The sequence below is a fragment of the Lolium perenne genome, chromosome 4 (assembly GCF_019359855.2).
Source record: "Lolium perenne isolate Kyuss_39 chromosome 4, Kyuss_2.0, whole genome shotgun sequence".
Taxonomy (NCBI): Eukaryota; Viridiplantae; Streptophyta; class Magnoliopsida; order Poales; family Poaceae; genus Lolium; species Lolium perenne.
Genome location: NC_067247.2, coordinates 397,948,845 through 397,971,244, shown reverse-complemented (window position 1 = coordinate 397,971,244; position 22,400 = coordinate 397,948,845). Strand labels below are relative to the sequence as shown.

At 46.3% G+C, this 22,400-nt stretch overlaps 1 long non-coding RNA gene across 5 annotated transcripts; it reads left to right on the top strand.

Annotated features, from left to right (window-relative positions):
• Nucleotides 1-9,258: 9,258 nt before the first annotated feature.
• On the top strand, nucleotides 9,259-19,622 carry LOC139830754 (uncharacterized). Of its 5 annotated transcripts, XR_011744219.1 has the most exons (5): nucleotides 9,259-10,368; nucleotides 10,615-10,727; nucleotides 10,988-12,435; nucleotides 19,213-19,290; nucleotides 19,380-19,622. It is a non-coding gene; the product is annotated as an uncharacterized lncRNA (long non-coding RNA). The 5 variants fall into 5 exon arrangements; XR_011744220.1 differs by having other exon boundaries at nucleotides 10,615-12,435; nucleotides 19,383-19,622; XR_011744217.1 differs by having other exon boundaries at nucleotides 10,615-12,435.
• The last annotated feature ends 2,778 nt before the right edge of the window (nucleotides 19,623-22,400 follow it).

Below are 22,400 nucleotides of genomic sequence, written 5' to 3'. Positions count from 1 at the left end.
TCGAGCCCTAAACCCCTCTAAATCCCTAAACCACGACGCCGGAGCTGCAGAACCATGCATCATAAACCCTAACCCTAACCCTAAACCCTAAACCTATACCTAACAATAAATACTTACCCTTTAACCTAAACCCTAGCCCTAGCCCCTAAACCCTAGCACTAACCGTACACCTAACCCTAACCAGTAGATCAGGCACACCGTCGATCGTGTGATAATGGCTCTAGCTGCGGGTATATGTGCCAAAGGGTCCCAATCTTGGTTCTCCATGTGTATATGTACTAAACAAACCTAAAAGAATGAAAAGTTACATTGGTGCACCCTCGCGCGGAGAAATCTAGGGGGTAGACCCGCCGGGCACACGTTTCTTGTTTTGGGGGAGGAGGGGGATAACGACCGCCGGAGCACCGGAACCCCACCAAACCTTGCATGTGGAACTATGATATGTGTCAAAGTGTGATGCAAGGTGTAATGGTGCAAAAGTAGCTCCCCTAAACCCTAAACCCTAAACTGGGGAGGCTTCGAGCCCTAAACCCCTCTAAATCCCTAAACCACGACGCCAGAGCTGCAGAACCATGCATCATAAACCCTAACCCTAACCCTAAACCCTAAACCTATACCTAACCATAATTCCTTACCTTTAACCTAAACCCTAGCCCTAGCCCCTAAACCCTAGCCCTAACCCTACACCTAACCCTAACCAAGAGATCGTGCACACCGTCGATCGTGTGATAATGGCTCTAGCTGCGGGTATATGTGCCAAAGGGTCCCAATCTTGGTTCTCCATGTGTATATTTACTAAAAAACCTAAAAGAATGAAAAGTTACATTGGTGCACCCTCGCGCGGAGAACTCTAGGGGGGTAGACCCGCCGGGGCACACGATGGGCTGTTTTGGGGGGAGGAGGGGGATAACGACCGCCGGAGCACCGGAACCCCACCAAACCTTGCATGTGGACCTATGATATGTGTCAAAGTGTGATGCAAGGTGTAATGGTGCAAAAGTAGCTCTCCTAAACCCTAAACCCTCAACTGGGGAGGCTTCGAGCCCTAAACCCCTCTAAATCCCTAAACCACGACGCCGGAGCTGCAGAACCATGCATCATAAACCCTAACCCTAACCCTAAACCCTAAACCTATACCTAACCATAAATACTTACCTTTAACCTAAACCCTAGCCCTAGCCCCTAAACCCTAGCCCTAACCCTACACCTAACCCTAACCAAGAGATCGTGCACACCGTCGATCGTGTGATAATGGCTCTAGCTGCGGGTATATGTGCCAAAGGGTCCCAATCTTGGTTCTCCATGTGTATATGTACTAAACAAACCTAAAAGAATGAAAAGTTACATTGGTGCACCCTCGCGCGGAGAAATCTAGGGGGGTAGACCCGCCGGGGCACACGTTCCGCTATTTTGGGGGGAGGAGGGGGATAACGACCGCCGGAGCACCGGAACCCCACCAAACCTTGCATGTGGACCTATTCTATGTTTCAAAGTGTGATGCAAGGTGTAATGGTGCAAAAGTAGCTCCCCTAAACCCTAAACCCTAAACTGGGGAGGCTTCGAGCCCTAAACCCCTCTAAATCCCTAAACCACGACGTGAGCTGCAGAACCATGCATCATAAACCCTAACCCTAACCCTAAACCCTAAACCTATACCTAACCATAAATACTTACCCTTTAACCTAAACCCTAGCCCTAGCCCCTAAACCCTAGCCCTAACCCTACACCTAACCCTAACCAGTAGATCAGGCACACCGCCGATCGTGTGATAATGGCTCTAGCTGCGGGTATATGTGCCAAAGGGTCCCAATCTTTGGTTCTCCATGTGTATATGTACTAAACAAACCTAAAAGAATGAAAAGTTACATTGGTGCACCCTCGCGTGGAGAAATCTAGGGGGGTAGACCCGCCGGGGCACACGTTCACTGTTTGGGGGGAGGAGGGGGATAACGACCGCCGGAGCACCGGAACCCCACCAAACCTTGCATGTGGACCTATTCTATGTTTCAAAGTGTGATGCAAGGTGTAATTCACCAAATGGTGCATGGCATGGATCCCCGGTCTGACATTCCTCACCTTCGGGCGATAACACTTAACAGATTCCTGGACGTGTACGGTGAAGTGTCCCGCCGCGGGTATATCAGGGGCTAGACTGTGCCAAAGGGTGCCACACATGGTTTTCCATATGTCCATGGACTAAACAAACCTAAACCTATGAAAAGGTATATTGGTGGAACCTCGCGCGGAGAAATCTAGGGGGTAGACCATCCGGGGCCCACAGACAGCCGTTTTTAGGGGGGAATGACCCCCGGAGCACCGGAATGCCACCAAAACTTGCAAGTGGACCTAAAACCTAACCCTAACAAACCTAAAAGAATGAAAAAGTACATTTTGCACCCTCGCGCGGAGAAATCTACGGGGGTAGACCCGCCGTCCCGCTGTTTTTGGGGGAAGGAGGGGGACGGCCGCCGGAGCACCGGAACCCTGATATATGTGGGGGATGAGCATGGAGACTAATTTTGTATTGCACATAGTGTAATAAATAGTCATCAAAAAGAAAAACTAATTAACAAAATAAATATAAGTAGTAGATGAAATAAAATAGTTAGAAAAACAAATAAAATGTATATTGGCGCACGGCAAAGGGAGACCCTTTGCCGTGCAACTGGTCTGTCTGCACGGCAAAGGGGCGGGACACGGCAGTGCCCAGGCCTTTGCCGTGCATTGTTTCTTTACCGTGCGGCTTGCAGGGACTTTGCCGTCCTACTATCTTTGCCGTGCGCTGCTCCCAGACTTTGCCGTGAGATACTGCTTTGCCGTGCGCCAAGTCTTTCTTTGCCGTGCTAGGTTTCTTTGCCGTGCGCTGCTCCCATACTTTGCCGTGCGTTTTGACGTTGCCGTGCGGTCTTCTTGCTGCGCACGGCAAAGAAATCTTTGCCGTGCAGCAGCTCACGGCAAAGATAGGCTGCACGGCAGCGCCTGATTTTCCCGTAGTGACGGATGGTAATTTTGAGTGGATACATGTATAGATGAATTATTATAGTTAGAAGGCGGACTATGTAGGCTGGACGCAGTCAACAATTGTTTAGATTCATGAGCATCGCCTGAGATTTGATCTCTTGCAATTCATGAAGGGGGCGTGTACATGATCATTTTTCCTGGTTGATTCGCATCTGCAGCAGCTAAGCAGACCAGCACATGGACATGCATCTATAGCTGAGGGCAGCAATTTTTTTCTATAAAAGACATGCATATCAGATGCTCGAAAGCCACATCCGGGGATGAACAATGCATCCCCTACACGCCCGGTCGAGGCAGAACGACGGCACGAGCCCAAGCCGCTCTAACGGCGGCACGATGTCAGATCAACGCAGCCAATACATGCCACACCATCATCACATCCAACGGATCAAAGGCATTACATCAACACCGTAAAACTTTAGGTAATATCCTCACCAAGTACATGTGTGTTTTGATGTCGTTGCAGCTTTTCCTAGGAATAACCTATAATGAAGACAAAGCACGGCTAGATTAACCTGACTTTATTTCCCGATAAAACTAGATTAACCTGATATAAGCAATAGAAAAAAGGAGGGTACAGATTTGATTGTTATCTAATCTTACGAGTTTGACCCAGCCCTATAGAAGTTTTGGTCGGATTTACATAGGAGAGATCCTCAAGTAATATTCATCTTACGGAGGCGAGGTGGCGGTGAGTGTTGCTGAGATGCGCAAGGAACTGACTTACGCCGACGATGATTCAGCGGCATCGGTTGGATGCTTTGAGAGCCCTAATCAAACAGCACCAGCTGCGGGTGTTTGTTCTGGAGGTTTTATGCCTGTTACCTATGATGGAGGTGCTGGGGGACCGGAACTGAATATTGAGGCGCTGGTGGAGGAGGAAGCTGGGGGCGAGTTGGCAAGCCCAGCTCCGAATTCATCAGCGATGTCTCCTTTGACTCAATCTGCACCTGAGGTCGTTCTGCTTAATTCCTCGACTCTGTCACCTACACGGGTATCCCTAGGCGAGGGGTGCAGTGGTGGTCGAGTGAACATGGAGGGGAGGCCTTCGCGTGAGGAAATGCGTGCTTTCGGCGGTCTCGAGGAGGTGGTGGCCCGTTCCAGTGCGCGGATTCGAGCTCAACCAAACGCTGACGTACCATCGCTGGAGCGAGCGGTGGAATTGGCGTGCAAAAAGAACCTCGACATCCCAAAAGGTACAACAAATGCGAACCTCTCGATTCTATCTTTTTCGGATACTGAAATTAAACATAGGGCTGATCGGCTAGGTATTTCGTTAGGAAAATCTAATGGACAAATTAATTCTTCTATTTCGGTTATTAGAAAAATTGAGCGGGAGAGAAGTCTGATTTTCTTGCAAAAGAACCTACATAAAGAGGATAGTGAGGTTAGTCTCGTAATGCGACGATCTACAAACTTATGTGAGGATTTAGATGACGATGAGGACACAATTGACGGTCATGCGGACCTTCAAGTGCCAAGTAAACAGATTGTTAAAAGGGGCCGAAAGACTAATGCGTCTAGCCAACGGCCTACTAGACGTAGTGCGCGAATAATTAAATTAAAAAGTAAGAAACAATGAAAGGTATGGTTTGGAATTCAGATGGGTTTGGGGATACTGCTAAACATATGACAGTTTGCGAAGCTGTACGGGAGAAAAAATTAGACTTTGTGGCTATTGTTGAAACGGGTAGATCTTCGTTTTCAGCTCCCTTTCTTAAGTTCTTGGCAGGCGGGTTGGATTTCACATGGTTTTGTATGCCTCCTCATGGCCGATCAGGAGGAATGTTAGTGGGTTTCAATAGCACATCTTTAACTGCTCAAAGCGTTGTCACAGGTGATTTTTGCGTAAAATTTCATGTGCGATCCAAAAAAGATGGGTTCTTATGGTCTTTCGTGGTAGTTTATGGGGCGGCACAAGATAAGAGGAAACCGGATTTCCTGGCTGAGTTAGTACGTATTTGTGAAGGGGAGACTCTTCCGTTGCTCGTAGGGGGGGATTTCAATATTATTAGGAGGGCGGAGGAAAAAAATAATTCCAATTTCAATGCGCGGTGGCCTGTTATTTTCAACGCTATTATTGAGAGTCTAGAGCTCAAAGAGCTAGAACTTTCAGGTCGGCAATATACCTGGGCGAGTAGAAGGGAGACTCCAACGTTTGAGAAGTTGGACCGTTTCCTAGCTAGTGTGGATTGGGAACAAAAGTTCCGCTGGTGTCTGTTCATGCGATGACTCGAACGGGGTCTGACCATACACCACTGATTATTGACTCAGGCGATCAGGCTCATGTGGGTAATAAATATCACTTCTACTTTGAACAATCCTGGATGCGCCAGGAAGGGTTTAAAGAGATGATCGAGAAAGAGTGGGCTTCAGTGAAGGAGGGGAATACTCCAGTGGAACGTTGGCAAAATAAAATTAGACACATTAGACAATTCCTTCGTGGATGGGCAAAAAACTCGAATGCCGATGCAAAAAAGTTGAAAGAGAAACTATTACTTATTATAGACCAACTTGATATCAAATCGGAATCAAACCTTTTAAATGCGGCTGAGCGGGCTGCAAAAAAGGAGGCGGAAATACAGCTTGGTAAACTTCTGCGGGATGAAGAATCCAAGTGGGCTCAACGAGCAAAGGTGCGGCATGTTCAGGAGGGTGGAAATAATACGCGATACTTCCACATTATGGCCAATGGTAGGCATAGGAAAAAAAGAATTTTTCAACTTGAACAAGATGAGGGAACTATTGTTGGGGAGACAAATCTGAAAGTGTTCATTTCGGAATACTATAAGAAATTATTTGGTGCGCCAGAACCAAATTTCTTCTCGATGGAAGAGGCCGTTACGAGTGACATGCCTCAAATTTCATCGGACGAAAATTATATCTTGACAGCAGAATTTAATGAGAAAGAGGTCTATGACGCGATATCACAGATGGAACATAATAAGTCTCCTGGTCCGGACGGGTTCCCGGCTGAGTTTTATCAAAAATTTTGGCATATTTTAAAAAATGATCTAATGGATATGTTTGCTCAATTGCGAAAGGGTGAACTACCATTGTATAAACTTAATTGCGGGATCATTACGTTGCTGCCCAAAATTGAGAATGCCAGTAGAATTGAACAGTATAGACCGATTTGCTTATTAAATGTGAGTTTTAAGATTTTTACAAAAGTAGGTACCAATCGGGTAACTTCAATTGCGAGTAGAGTGGTGCGTCCAACTCAAACAGCGTTTATCCCAGGGAGAAATATTTTGGAAGGAGTGGTTGTGCTACATGAGACAATTCACGAGATGCATAGGAAGAAATTAGACGGGTGCTTTTTAAAATCGACTTTGAGAAGGCCTATGATAAGGTGAACTGGGACTTTTTGCAACAGGTTCTTCGTATGAAAGGATTTGAACCGATGTGGTGTGAATGGGTTGCAAGGTTTGTTCAAGGGGGGAGTGTGGGTATCAGGGTGAACGATGATATAGGACACTATTTTCAAACGTTAAAAGGTTTGCGACAAGGAGATCCGTTGTCTCCTTTGTTGTTTAATCTTGTCGCTGATATGCTGGCCATTCTAATTATGCGTGCTAAAGAGGATGGGCAAGTGGGGGGGTTAATACCGCATTTGGTGGATGGTGGGGTGTCGATACTCCAGTATGCAGATGATACAATATTGTTTCTAGAGCATGACATTGCGAAAGCTGTGAACATAAAACTAATATTGGCTTTTTTTGAGCAACTCTTGGGTTTAAAAATCAACTATCACAAAAGCGAGTTATATTGTTTTGGTAAAGCTGTAGAGGTGCGAGACCAATACCGAAATATTTTCGGGTGCGAAATTGGTTCACTCCCATTTAAATACCTGGGTATACCTATTCACTATAGGAAATTACTCAATAAAGAATGGAAAACAGTAGAGGATCGATTCGACGGGAAATTGGGAGCATGGGTAGCCAAGATGTTATCATACGGTGATCGTCTGGTGCTCATTAATTCAGTGTTGACTAGCTTGCCGATGTTTCTGTTGTCTTTCTTCGAAATACCCAAGGGGGTTCGTAAAAGATTAGATTATTATCGGTCAAGATTTTTCTGGCAAAGTAATCAGCAAAAGAGAAAATATAGACTAACTAAATGGAATATTGTGTGTAGACCAAAAGATCAAGGGGGGCTCGGTATTGAAGTGCTTGAGATTAAAAATAAATGTCTTTTGAGTAAATGGATATTTAAGCTACTTACGGAGGAGGGGGTGTGGAAGGAATTACTTACAAATAAATATTTGGGAGAAAAGACGTTGTCCCAAGTCCAACTTAAATCTACAGATTCACCTTTTTTGAAAGGAATAATGAAAGTTAAAGACGATTTTCTCAAATTTGGGTCTTTCAAAATCGGGGATGGGAATCAAACTCGTTTTTGGGAGGACAATTGGTTGGGTAACAACTCGATTGCGGATGAATACCCATCCTTGTATGCGATTGCTTCTCATAAAAATATAACAGTGGCGTCTGTTTTTGGGAGTAACCCGATCAATCTTCGGTTTAGAAGGAGCTTGATTGGGAATAATAGAGAGGTTTGGTTTCATCTAGTTGAAAGACTAATGCGTGTCCAAATTGTAGATGAACCGGACAGATTTTTTTGGGCTCTTACACCGACGGGTGTATACTCCACTAAATCCTATTACGCTGAACTTTTGAATGGCCATACACAGTATCTGCGGAAATACTTATGGAAGCTGAAAGTTCCTTTAAAGATTCGTATTTTCCTGTGGTTCTTACATAGGAAGGAGCTTTTAACTAAGGATAATTTGATTAAACGTAAATGGATTGGGTGTAAAAAATGCGTTTTTTGTGATGCAGATGAATCTGTACAACATCTGTTCATTTCATGTCCTTTTGCTCGTGATATTTGGAGGATCATACATTTTACTTTCAACATTAAACCACCCTCTAGTGTTGGTAATTTATTTGGGAGCTGGCTGAATGGGGTGGATAAGAGATCCAAAGAGCTTATTAGAGTAGGCACTGCGGCTGTGCTATGGGCTATTTGGAATTGTAGAAATGACATAATTTTTAACAAGACAACACCATCCCATTATTTGCAGGTTATCAACAAGACGACTTACTGGATCCATATGTGGTCATTTCTTCTTCCTGTGGAACGCCGTGGACTCATGGATTCCGCCTGTACTCGAATGACGATGGTCGTACGGGCTATCTTCTGCCAGGGTGGGTGGCGACAGCATAAGCGAATCGATGGATAGATCTTTTTTTTAGGTGGCTGATTTTTGTATCCACTTTGAGTGACCCTTAAATTGTAAACTTTGAGATATTATTCTTTAATAATTGCGGTGGCTGTGTGCATCACTTTGATGCAGAGGCCGGGGATCCGCACCCTATTATCTAAAAAAAAAAGTAATATTCATCTGGAGTAGTACAAACACTTGGTTGTACCATCTCGAGAAACAAAGAGCCAATCCTGATTATCACACAACAACTTCATCTCCAGGCTGCGTACACCCATACCAATAATTCATCACCTTGCATGGACACGATCAGGTCCTGCAGCTCGGCGATCAAATTGAAATAGTTTAAGTACCATGCAAGTTTTGTCATGGTTATTGTTGTGCATGCCACCACGTACGTCGCCTCGACAGCTCCAGGCCCTGATCACGAACCATCCACACGGACAGATTCGCCAATGAACTCAAGCATGGTTGGAGTTATGGGTGAGCGTGGTTGGTTTGAGCGGTCAAGCAATCGATGACGAACGATGATGACATATATGTGTCTTTGAACTGCTGTCCAATATTCCATGTTTCTAGATTCAAGTAGTTTGATAAATTTCCCTTTATTTCTGTATTGTATATTTTTTCTACGTTTGGCTCTAATCAGCTACGATGTGCTTATACTCTAGGATCAATTATTAAATTAGCTAAACTGAAGCATGTAGATATCCCGTTAATAGAGTGCTGAAGGTCACTTTTTAGAGGTAAAAATGGAAATACCAGTTGATATCAATGTGTTTATATTATTCCGTATATTGAATTGCGAACATCACGCTACTTCTACTAAAAAATTTCTCTTCTGTATTAATTCCAGGTTTGCACTGCCCGGGTATTCTGAATTTACTACTACCATACATTACGTATAAAAGGAAGATCATTCATAGTGCAGAAGAATTTAAGAGGATCAATACTGAAGTTAATGTACATGCAAAAAAAAACTGAAGTTAATGTATCTTCCAAATAACTACTATATTAATCCTTAACAAACATCTTTTTTCTCCTAATTTTGAATTATTTTCCGGATTAATTAGGGATTGACACGTATGGTTTAGATGGTTTGATTTCCACATGTATTTTTCTGGGTGCACTTTAGGTGCCTTCCAGGGATTTGCAAGGGCGTTTTCTTCTCTTCTGTATTTCTCTACGTTTGGGCTTTGGGTGGCTTTAGCTGTGATGCTGGTCTGCCGCATTTGTCCCATGGATGGATTCTGGTCGTGGTGGACCCCGGTTAGATCGTGGTAGCTCTCATTAATCGACAGCTGGTTTGTTTGCTACGTGCAGTGACGTGAAGTTTTGGATTGAGCTGAGTCGTCAGATCCATGTCTCTTCTTTTTTCCTTTTCCTCAGAAGAATCAAGTTCGTAGTCCATCCGCTGTCAAGCCAACGAGTCCATTGGAATACCCGGGCGAGGTGGCCCAGACCCGACAGCTGCTGCTGGTTCCTCCCGGCAACTTCATCGAGCGGCGGCCACCGCCGTTTCATCCAGGAGAAATCCGGGGAGCGGCGACACCAAGAAATCAATGGCGGCTTGGTCATCCACCATCTGTGGAGGATAGGCAACTCCAGCGGACTCCCCTGCCCCCACATGGCCTGCTCCCTCCCGGATCCCACCCTGCCCAAGCTCTCCTGGCCACGAGCTCCCTTTGCCGGGCTCCTTCGCGCCCGGCGGCCATGGAGGACACCCCCGTGCGTGTTGGAGCCGTCCACGGCCGCGGCGAGCAGCTTCCACACGTGCACGGAGAGGGCCTCGAGCCGCGTGGCGCGGTGGCCGGATATGCTGGGATCTGGGAGCCGCGCGGAGGCGGTCGACATCGGCGGCCTCGACTGCACACGAGGGCGGTAGCGAGGAGCGCGTTGGGGAGACTGCGCGGGTTGTACCGCACGAACTCGGCGACCAGCAACGGGGCGTACCGGGGGCATTTGGGGGCAGAAGAGGGAGTACCGGTCGTGGTAGGGCTCCCACGGGAGATCCCCGTCGCTGGCGAGCATCAGAGGGCTGCGTGGAGGCATCCCCGACCGGCGGTGACAGGGCGGAAGTAGAGGCGTGTTGCCTTGCCTGGTCGACGAACTCAATGGTACAGTACCACAGAATTTGTGTTGTTTGATTCTTAGTTTCCAGAGCAGAGTATCATGGCCTGCAAGATCATGCGTTTTCCTTACTTTTTGACAAGTTCTTGGCTACACGCGATTGATTCAGCTTTTTCTTTATGACTTACGTTTTGTTGCAATATTAATTTGCTGGAGATTGCAATTTCAACGAAGAAAAATAGATTCTTTTAGATCAGGTGCATAACGAATGATTCTTTACCATGTTGTTTCAGCAAGAGCATTCACAAGGGTCGCTGAGATCAAATCATAGTAATGTCCAGCTTCTTACTCTCTTTCTTCGGAACCAATTATTTCTACTACTCGAGGTCAGAGGAGAAGTTTCAAGGTAACTAATAATTGGTTTAAATCCTGAAAATTTTAGGCATGATTGCAAGTACATGTAGATTACTTTGTGTTCCCTACAATCTTGTGGCTCCATATGTGGTAATTGTGATCATCCATGTTTTAGATTTATTTGTTTGTAATTTTGGACAACTGAGATATGTTCAGATGCATTTGAACACTATATAGCTGAACAGCTCTCACTTATGCTGCTGTTGCTGCTAGACAATGGCTGAATTTTGTTGATGTTCGTCACATTTGCAGTGGTCTGTTGGGCGTCTGCTTAGTCGCGAAGGTAGATGAAGTAATCATGACAACTGTAGTTAAATTTAGGTATATACATTGATTTTAATCTTATTTTGTCTATTATTTTCCTGAAGTAAGAGCATAATTATGTAAAGGGTTTTCATTATTTAGCTGAACAATACAGGAGACCATCTTAGTGTTTCCAGTGCAACTACAGGAGCACTCTCATAATAGCCATTACCTAGAGAAAATGTCATAACTGACATGCTTTTCACTTCACAATCATCATTCCTATGCCACCATTTTCTGTTTTAGGGACGTGAACATTGATTTATTATGATGAGCTTATATTTGAGAATACCCTGGTCAACTAACTCCATATACCGTAATGTAAATTTCAGTTTTGTTTTGACAAGCTGGAGATGCTGATTTTATATTTCTTGGGGGAAATATGAATGAACTAAATTAAGTGGTCTAAAGTTAGTTTTGTTTCAAGATTCCGAGGACAGAGAAAAAAGCTTTGCTTACCATGATACCAATATACCTGTCGTACATGCTTCATGTGTTGGCACTTTAGTAGGCGGACTTCAATGGAGGTACCTCATATAAGGCGAACCTTGTGCTAGAGAACTATTATTTTAGATTCCATTGCAGAAGAGGAGAGCCCCGACTCGCAACACCTTGTGGTTGATTCATATTTTTATATTATCTCTTGCTGGCTAAACTACCATTTTGTTAATCTGGATTCACCAAGATCAAAAACTTCTAAGGTATCTCTGTTTCTCTAGGTGAAGGAAATTAAACTGGATATTGATGGTTCAACACATTCTTCACTCTAGCTTTCCATGTTACGTTGCCCATAATTATCATGATGGCATGGCTATTTGTCATGTGCATGGAACATCAGACCTATTTAGCACCTTTATATGTAATACTAAATGGGGTGAAATAACGGATGCCTTATGGTGGAGCCCAGTCAATCTTATTCTGATCGACCAAATAAGGTACCACGGGTATTCCCATGGAAGTTAATTGATGAATATATATACAAGGGATCATAGATGATGTAATATTTCGACCTATGGACTCATTGACATTCAGGTTCTTAATTTGAAATCTTCATTTCTGTTCGTTTTCAAATTTCTTGCTAGCTTAACGTCCAGGTTTTACTGGCCTAGATATACATTTGATGTATCTGCTCCGCCTTACTTGTTTATCTGCCAATTGTGTATATAAGTTGGCTGTTGATTCTTCGCAATAAAGGTGTACATATTTGTAGTTTAATCTGATTACATGCCACTTATCATGCTTAGGCCCGCAGCTGATTACCTTTTCCCCGATTCTTTCACGGTGCAGATTCATATGTAAACTGAATGCTAAAAGAGAGGGCTGCTCCCATCGCACTCACTTGGCTGCTGGAGCAGGGTTGCAAGCTCAACGTTTACTTGAGGGCGAATTTATGAGAGGTGCAAACATGAGCTTATTTTAAGTGGATCCTTAATTTTATTCACTGTAAATTTGCTCAACTGAATTTCACTCTTTTATTTCATAGACCAGATGCTCTCTCTACATTATTACAGACTATTTCTGTACATCTATCTAAAAAGTGTAATTACTCCTTAGTTCTGACCAATGTTTTAGCATGTAATCCACTTACATCATGGGTGCCTAAGCAAATGCTATTTTCCTCTTAAATCCATGTATACTGTAGTACATGTTCATCTCTTTCAGTTGCAATGCGTCCCATGTTTTATGGGCATTCTAGCTCTTCCATTGGTTGTAAAATAGAGTGGTATCAGTCCTTGGTATTTTTGGTGATGATAGTAACATATCTCAGTGATTCTATTGCATGTTTCTAGACAAGGCATTGGCAGTTCATTTTGTTGTTTAATCAGTTGCTAGTAGAGTAGTAGTAGCAAGTTTGCTTAGCCTCAAATAAGAATGCACTTGTATGTGCATGACTTAGTAGTAGTAGTTGGCTTAGTGTGAACAGAATCTGTGCATGACGGCTAGGACAGCAAGTAGAGCAAGTGGACACGATGGCAAGATAAGCTGCAGGTGATAACTGCCAAAGCTGCAATGTGATAAGCTGCAGGAGATAAAAACTGCAGTGCAGGGATATGACGGCTTGACATTTTGACTTCCAACAGTCAAAGGTTCACACCTAGGATAGTTGTACGTGAGCTGTTCTATGAAGCTCACTACTAGTATAAATAAGCCCCATATGTATCAGTCCAGGATACCAAGTAGTAGAGAGAAAACGCAGCAACTTTGAGCTGCTCCAAAGTACTTGTGTCACTCAGTTCTACCTTTGAGTTCAGTGTGTGTCCACTATACGTGTGTGAGAAACACCAGCTCTAAGTGGTAGAGCTGTCAATTGGTATCAGAGCAACCTGGGAGATGTCGGCACCACCACCTCTCCAGCAGCGGCGTGCGTCCGCAACCCCTCCTCCGGCAAACGAGCGACGGCGATCGCCAAGTCGGGGACGGAGCAGGGTGCGACACGGCGGGGGCGAGGTCGTGGTACAGCGGGAGGTGATCCGCGAGATGACTAGCGGCGGAGGCGGCGGTACGAGCCTCGTCTTCCCGATGCTCAAGCGCGGAGACTACACCAACTGGGCCATGGTGATGGAGGTGAACCTGCAGGCGGCATCGCTCTGGGACGCGATCGAGGACGCCGCAGTCTCTCGGAGAGAGGACAAGCAGGCCTTGGCGGCACTGCTCCGCTCCACTCCACCCGAGATGCATCCGATGCTGATCGGGAAGGGAAGCGCCAAGGCGGCGTGGGAGGCGATCAAGGTGCAGCACCAGGGCAACGATCGTGTGCGCGATTCACGCATGCGGCGGCTCCGGACTGAATTCGAGACGATCGCCTTCAAGGACGGTGAGCGCATCGACGAGTTCGGGTTGCGCATCACGAACCTCGCCGCCACCATGCGCTCCCTCGGGGATACCTGCGATGATGAGAAGATAGTAAGGAAATTCCTCTCTGTCGTCCCTAATCAGTTTGTGCAGATCGCTTTCTCGATGGAGACGATGATGAACCCGGCCACACTCACCGTGGAGGAGGTTGTCGGACACCTTCGGGCCGTCGAGGATCGCCTGAACCCTGAGCAGGGCACCACTGCCTCCGGTGGCAACTTGCTGCTGACAGAGAAGCAGTGGGAGGACAGAAGGAGGAAGCAACGTAGAGGCGACTCTGGCGGGAACGGTGGCGGTGGACAAAAGGGTGGCAAGCCACCGCCCAAGTCCTCGCTATCGCAAGGCTCCAGCAGCAACGCTGACCGCGTAAACTGCCACTATTGTGGCAAGAAGGGGCACTGGAAGCGCGACTGCCGCAAGAAGCAGCGCGATGAAGCTGCTGCGGCGGCGCACCTGATCCAGGACGAGAACGGCGGAAAAGCAGACCCGGAGCTGCACATGGCCACCGTCGTCGAGCCCGCATCTCCTGCACTACTCGTGCAGGCCTCCTCGACATCGACTGATCCACCTGCACTGCCTACGGGGGAGCAGGTGTATCTCAACGAGGAGCGCGCCCGCGTCGTGTTCAGGCGCACGGCGCACGACACTGACGCAGCGTGGTACCTCGACACGGGAGCGTCGAACCACATGACCGGCGACGACAGCGTCTTCGCCGAGCTGGACAGGACTGTCTCCGGCAAGGTGCGCTTCGGCGATGGATCGGTTGTCGACATCTGCGGCCGCGGAACCGTCCTCTTCGTCATCAACAATGAGCGACATCACGAGCTGGCCAGCGTGTACTGGATCCCACGGCTCAAGTCGAACATCGTCAGCATTGGGCAGCTAGACGAGCTCGGGTACCCCACCCACGTCGAGCACGGCTACATGGAGGTCCGCGATCGTGCCAAGGTCCTGATCGCCAAGGTGCCAAGGACGATGAACAGACTCTACGTGGCGCAGCTCCAAATCGTGCAGCCAGTGTGTCTGGCGGCGCACGCCAATGACGACGCGTGGCGCTGGCACTCACGCTTCGTCCATCAGAGCTTCGATAGCCTCGAGAAGATGTCGAGGAAGGGAGTGGTGCGCGGTCTCCCCACCATCAGCCATGCCGAGCAGCTTTGCGAAGCCTGCGTCGCGGGGAAGCACCGACGCTCCCCATTTCCTGCAGCAACCAAGTACCGTGCCACGACGCCTCTTGAGCTCGTGCACGGTGACCTCTGCGGTCCAATCTCGCCAGCAACACCGGGAGGGAAGAAGTACTTCCTCTTGCTCGTCGACGACAACAGCCGGTACATGTGGCTGTACCTGCTCAGGTCGAAGGATGAGGCAGCTGCGGCAATTCGGCGTTTCCAGGCCGAGACGGAGAAGGAGACGCAGCGTCCTCTGCGCGTGCTCCGCACTGATCGGGGCGGTGAGTTCACGGCGAACGAGTTCGCCGAGTGGTGCGCAGAGCATGGCGTCCAGCGTCACCTCACTGCCCCCTATTCTCCACAACAGAATGGGGTAGTGGAACGGCGGAACCAGACGATCGTTGGCGCTGTCCGGAGCATGCTCAAGGCGAAATCCGTCCCAGCTAAGTTCTGGGGAGAAGCGGCAGCAACAGCGGTGTTCATCCTAAACAGATCCTTGACAAGGAGCCTGGAAGGGAAGACACCATTTGAAGCCTGGTATGGCAGAAAACCTAGCGTTCACTTTCTTCGCGTGTTCGGCTGCAAGGCATACGCGAAGGAGACGAAACCAGGCTTGAAGAAGCTTGATGACCGCAGCCGCCCGATGGTGATGCTTGGGTATGAGGAAGGAAGCAAGGCGTATCGCCTATATGACCCGGAGAAGAAGTGCCTCCATGTCTCCCGCGACGTCATCTTCGACGAGGCCGCGAGCTGGGATTGGGGAGAGCACAATGACGGCGCCGCCACTCTCGCTGTGGAGAGTTGGACGATGTCGCAACCAACGGCAACACCGTTGGAGAAACCAGTTGAAGCGGCACCTGCATCAAGCTCTCCTTCGCCGTCACCACAGGCAGCATCGGCTCCGACTGGGCCGCCATTGGTGGGTCGGCCCATCTCTGCGGCATCAGACCAGCCCGTGCGTTTCGTCTCTCCACCAGCAGATGGAGGCATTGAGAATCTAGATGCTGGAGTTGACCCAAGTCTCGCTCGCTACCGCAACATTCGAGACTTCCTCAACCCAGATGAGGAGAATCCAGGGCGGGCGGAGCGCCTCCTCCTCACTCCCACAGGCGAGCCAGCAACGCTCGCCGAGGCCGAAGGAGACGAAGATTGGCGGTTCGCCATGGTCGATGAGCTGCAGTCAATCGAGGAGAACCAGACATGGTCGCTTGTTGATCTACCGCCGGGTCACAAGCCCATCGGATTGAAGTGGATCTTCAAGTTCAAGCGCGACGCCGATGGTCACGTCCTCAAGCACAAGGCCAGGCTCGTCGCGAAGGGATACGTCCAGCGGCCAGGGATTGACTTCGATGAAGTCTTTGCCCCCGTGGCGCGACTGGACTCTGTCAGGCTCCTGATCGCCGTCGCTGCCCAATTCAAGTGGGAGGTCCACCACATGGACGTGAAGACATCATTCCTCAACGGTGATTTGGGGGAGGAAGTGTATGTGACTCAGCCGCCAGGATTCGTCGACGGCAACAACTCGAGCAAGGTGATGCGCCTCCACAAGGCACTCTACGGTCTCCGTCAGGCCCCGCGCGCATGGAACACCAAGCTCCATGCCGTGTTGGTGTCACTCGGTTTCGTACGGAGTGCTTCGGAGCATGCCGTGTACACTCATGGAGAGGGTGACTCACGGCTCCTGCTCGGCGTCTACGTCGACGATCTCGTCGTCACAAGAGGGAGCACCACTGCAATCTCAAGCTTCAAGCAGCAGATGTGCAGCAAGTTCAAGATGAGCGACCTGGGCTTGCTCACCCTGTACCTGGGAATCGAGGTATGTCAGGCTCCTGGCTACATCACGCTGAAGCAGAGCGCCTTCGCAGCGAAGGTGCTCGAAAAGGCGGGCATGGCTGACTGCAACGCAGCTCATGTGCCGATGGAACCAAGGCTGAAGCTCTCGAAGAGGAGCACGAATCCTCCGGTCGACGTCACGCTGTACCGCAGCATTGTCGGCAGTCTGCGTTACCTCGTGCACACGAGGCCGCACATCAGCTTCGCCGTTGGCATGGTGAGCCGCTTCATGGAAGCGCCCACCACGGAGCACCTGAGTGCTGTGAAGCACCTGCTCCGCTACATTGCGGGGACGATCGACACCGGCTGTTCGTTCTCCTCCGCGCCAGAAGGTGCACACCTGATCGGCTACAGCGATGCAGATCACGCTGGTGATATCGATGACAGGAAGAGTACCACAGGTACACTCTTCTTCTTCGGAAATTGCCCAGTGTCATGGCAGAGCCAGAAGCAAAGGGTGGTGGCATTGTCATCCTGCGAGTCTGAGTACATCGCAGCGGCGACGACGGCGTGTCAAGGTGTTTGGCTCGGCCGTCTGCTCGGCGACTTGCTGGGATCTGCTCCTCTCGTCGCTGATCTGCTTGTGGACAATAAGTCTGCGATCCAACTGTGCAAGAATCCAGTGTACCATGACCGTAGCAAGCACATCGACACGCGGTACCACTACATCAGGGACTGCATTGAGGATGGAACTGTCACGGTCGAGTACATCGGCACAGAAGACCAACTCGCAGATATTCTGACCAAGGCACTTGGTCGTGTTCAGTTTCAAAATCTGCGAGAAAGAATTGGCGTCATCAACCTCTACCGCAACTAGATTAGGGGGAGAATTGTTGTTTAATCAGTTGCTAGTAGAGTAGTAGTAGCAAGTTTGCTTAGCCTCAAATAAGAATGCACTTGTATGTGCATGACTTAGTAGTAGTAGTTGGCTTAGTGTGAACAGAATCTGTGCATGACGGCTAGGACAGCAAGTAGAGCAAGTGGACACGATGGCAAGATAAGCTGCAGGTGATAACTGCCAAAGCTGCAATGTGATAAGCTGCAGGAGATAAAAACTGCAGTGCAGGGATATGACGGCTTGACATTTTGGCTTCCAACAGTCAAAGGTTCACACCTAGGATAGTTGTACGTGAGCTGTTCTATGAAGCTCACTACTAGTATAAATAAGCCCCATATGTATCAGTCCAGGATACCAAGTAGTAGAGAGAAAACGCAGCAACTTTGAGCTGCTCCAAAGTACTTGTGTCACTCAGTTCTACCTTTGAGTTCAGTGTGTGTCCACTATACGTGTGTGAGAAACACCAGCTCTAAGTGGTAGAGCTGTCACATTTACTGTTGATTTGCATCTATGGAGTTGGGTAGTTGCTGAATGCCCTTGCAAGATTGTATGAGTTTGTTTTACCATCATTGATCTAGGAGTTCTGAGTTATTTGTCCCTTTCTTGAAACTGCGGCAGACTTTACTAGACAGTTCACATAAAGAAAGTTCTTCGTGCAAGAATGCCATCGAAGTGAGGTCTTATCTTTGGTATCTATTGAAATGTCTACGTTTCTTAGCCTCCAGATCGTTTTTCTTTTGGTAAATCATTGAATGAAAGAGACAATAGTTATGCTTAGATTGTGGATCATCAAAGACAGTTCATCAATTATTTTCCTCTATTCCTTACTAATTGACACTACTAGGAATGCGGAAGGTAGTTCATTGTAATGATGCTGTCCTATATTGTCAATTGATAAGAAAGCAACTACAAGTATAGATTCTTGCATATGTATCTGTACTTTATCCCGCTCTCCTTTGTTTCCGGTAACCAATGCATGGGTTCACATGTTAAAACATGGATATGCATTCTGCCATTATGTTTATGAGTTAACGCAGTTGTCCATCTACCAATATGAGTATGTCATCTCACTTAAGGAGATCTGTTATTTTCTTCAGAATGAATAGCAACATTTTGGTTTAGGAATTTGTGTATTTCTAGAGATCCATAACTTGCTTTCCTATGTTATTGTTTTCTGTTAGGAATCTCTTAGTGGTTATCCATTTCTTTGTTAATTCACTGCCAAGTTAATATATTAGGTTATCTTATTGCTTAGAGAGTATTGTGCTTCTGTTCATTGATCCAGTTTCCTTAGCTAAAAAGGGAGATGAGTAAGTGTATGCTTATTGATGATAAATAGCTGTTTTATAGCTACTGCTGCGTTCAGTTTATTTGTGTATCACTCCTCAAAAATGATCAAGCTGCATATCCAGATTATGGGCTTTGTAAGCTTTTTGTCCTGATGTGATCTCATTATCGCTGATGGCAATCCCTGTACGCAGAAGTAATATTGTGTAACGGGAGTTGTTAACAAGCCTTTAGAGTGATATGCTGCCCATGTTTCTGGTTACCACATTCTGGTCAGTGCCTATTACATTTATGTACAAATGTGTACTGCCTGATGCTTTTCTAATACTTATTTTTTTTTATATATTTTTCATTCTCTCAGCAGATCTCTACTGATGGAATAAACTGTGTGCATACATGTTTAGCATGTTTGGCCTATAGCATATGTGTCTCCAGTCTAGGGTATGTGAAGAATGAGAAAGCTATATGTTGTATGTCATTGTGATAAACACTGAGACTTGTGGTGCATGCCAGTATGATTTCATATAGATTTGCTTAGCATGTCCTGCTTTTATAAGATGTAGTACGACCCACTATGTGTATATTAAGAACATATGTTCAGTTATCGGCAGTGTTTAGTTTATGTTTTTCCTCATGTGTGTCATAATCAATGAAAAAATAGCGCGCTATAACAAATAGCAACATCCATTAAAATCCACTATTTTCGTGCTATAGCATGCTAATAGTGAACAAATGTACATGGATTTATTCAGCAGCACCTTCCTTAAAATGCTATAGAGCCACTATAGAGGCGATATAGCACGCTATTCAAAACCAAGTCATAATCAATCAATTTATACTGCTAACCATTGATGACACTAACATGTTCCCTTATGCTGAAATTTCATGCTTTCATGCTAGCTAGATACAGATATCAATTTAGAGCGTTTGTGCTAGGAGAAAAGTGTACCTACTAAATTTAGATCGGCTGAACTTCCTTCAGATAGCTCCCTGCAAGACAACATCTGATGCCCATCAGTTTCACTCCGTCCAAGCAAACAGCTGATTTACAAATCAGAAGCCCTGGGCCACTCCATGTACACAGACAAACCCACGCGCCGTTGCGTTCCACTTCCGCCGCCACAGCGGAGACGCTGCATCTGTCACAGTCGCTCCCACGCCGGCAAAGCGCGCCTTCTGCCGCCTCTGCGTTTGGCTAATATGTCCTGCCCCTCACCATGGCACCAGTCTCTCATTTCCATTGTCCATCTCCCCTCCCCTCTCCTAACAGCATGTGTCGCCATCCCTAGTAGCTCCCTTACTGACTGAGAGTCTGAGAAGAAGCTCCTCAGGCTACTACCAATGAGACAAATTGGATAGGAAAAAATAAATTTCTGCAAAAAAAGAGCAACTTATGTTGTCTAACGTCGATAAAAGGACCCGCTAATAAGTGAATTCTTTTGGCCAGATGACGAAACAGGCCAAACACTAAACTTGTTGGGCCACTAAACCACTATAAACATTTTTTTGTTTCGATATAATTACCCACCCTAGCTCATGGCTTTTATGCAACGCTGCAAAAGCCCACAACTATCTTCAATAGCACGACATGTGTGCATTGATCCAAGCCTCATTGAGGTCTCTCTTCATTAGAATCTAGGTGTTTCTCTTCTTCTTACATTGAGTTTATCGGAGCCACTACACTACTACGCCCTAGCGTCTGAGCACCCCAAAAAGTTTCCCTTCTTTTTCAATTGAGTTCATCTGAGCCACTACACTACTACACTCTAGCGTCTCAGCGCCTTAAAAATTACCATCAATCAACCACTATATGGCGCGGCGTGCCGCCGCGCCGATTATTGCTAGTATATTCAACCGGAGATCCACATGATCCTGTCAGGATAGTTTTTGGTCCACGTCCTTCACATAGGCATGTGCATATAGTTTTGTCCATGTAATCATGGAGGAAACTACCAGAACCGTGCAATATAACATTCCAAACCATAAATCGTCGAGCTATACAAATTATAAAACATAAATGTTTGTAAATTATATGGAAAGAATAAATATGTGAAACCATGATTTCGTTTCCGAGTCATTTTTAACATACTAGAAAAGATACCCTCGCATTTGCGAGGGCCACCCTGCTAGTTATAAAGCATATGAGATGAATGCAGTGACTCAAGGCAATGATCTATAGTTGCTAACAAATAAATAACATATAGCAAAACTTTTCATGAATAGTACTTTCAAGACAAGCATCAAAAGTCTTGCATAAGAGTTAACTCATAAAGCAATAAATTCAAAGTAAAGGCATTGAAGCAACACAGAGAAAGATCTAAGTTCCAGCAGTTGCTTTCAACTTTCAACATGTATATCTCATGGATAATTGTCAACACAAAGTAATATGATGAATGCAAATATGCAAGTATGTAAGAATCAATGCACAGTTGACACAAGTGTTTGCTTCTAAGATGGAAGGAAGTAGGTAAACTGACTCAACATAAAGTAAAAGAATGGCCCTTCGCAGAGGGAAGCAGGGATTAAATCACGTGCTAGAGCTTTTTAAGTTTTGAAATCATATAGAGAGTATAAAAGTAAAATTTTGAGAGGTGTTTGTTGTTGTCAACGAATGGTAGTGGGCACTCTAACTACCTCATCAACCAGACTCTCAAGAGCGGCTCCCATGAAGGACGTTATCTCTACCAGCAAGGTAGATCATCCCTCTTCTCTTTGTTTACACATGTACTTTAGTTTAGTTTATATTTTTTTATATTTTTTTTAGATGACACTCCTCCCAACCTTTGCTTTCTCAAGCCATGGCTAACCGAATCCTCGGGTGCCTTCCAATCAATCACATACCATGGATGAGTGTCTATTTGCAAAATTAAGTTGCTTACTGATGAATCAGAGCAAAACATGTGAAGAGAATTATTAATGCAAGTTAATTAATTGGGGCTGGGAACCCCATTGCCAGCTCTTTTTGCAAAGTTATTGGATAAGCGGATGAAGCCACTAGTCCATTGTGAAAGTCTGTCAAAAGTAAATGACAAGATCGAAAGATAAAACACCACATACTTCCTCATGAGCTATAAAACATTGACACAAATAAGAAATAATAGCTTTTAAATTGTTTAAAGGTAGCACATGAAGTATTTGCTTGGAATGGCAGGAAATACCACATAGTAGGTAGATATGGTGGACACAAATGGCATAGGTTTTGGCTCAAGGTTTTGGATGCATGAGAAGCATTCCCTCTCAGTACAAGGATTTGGGCTAGCAAGGTTGTTTGAAGCAAACACAAGTATGAACCAGTACAGCAAAACTTACATAAGAACATATGGCAAGCATTATAAAACTCTACACTGTCTTCCTTGTTGCTCAAACACTTTTACCAGAAAAT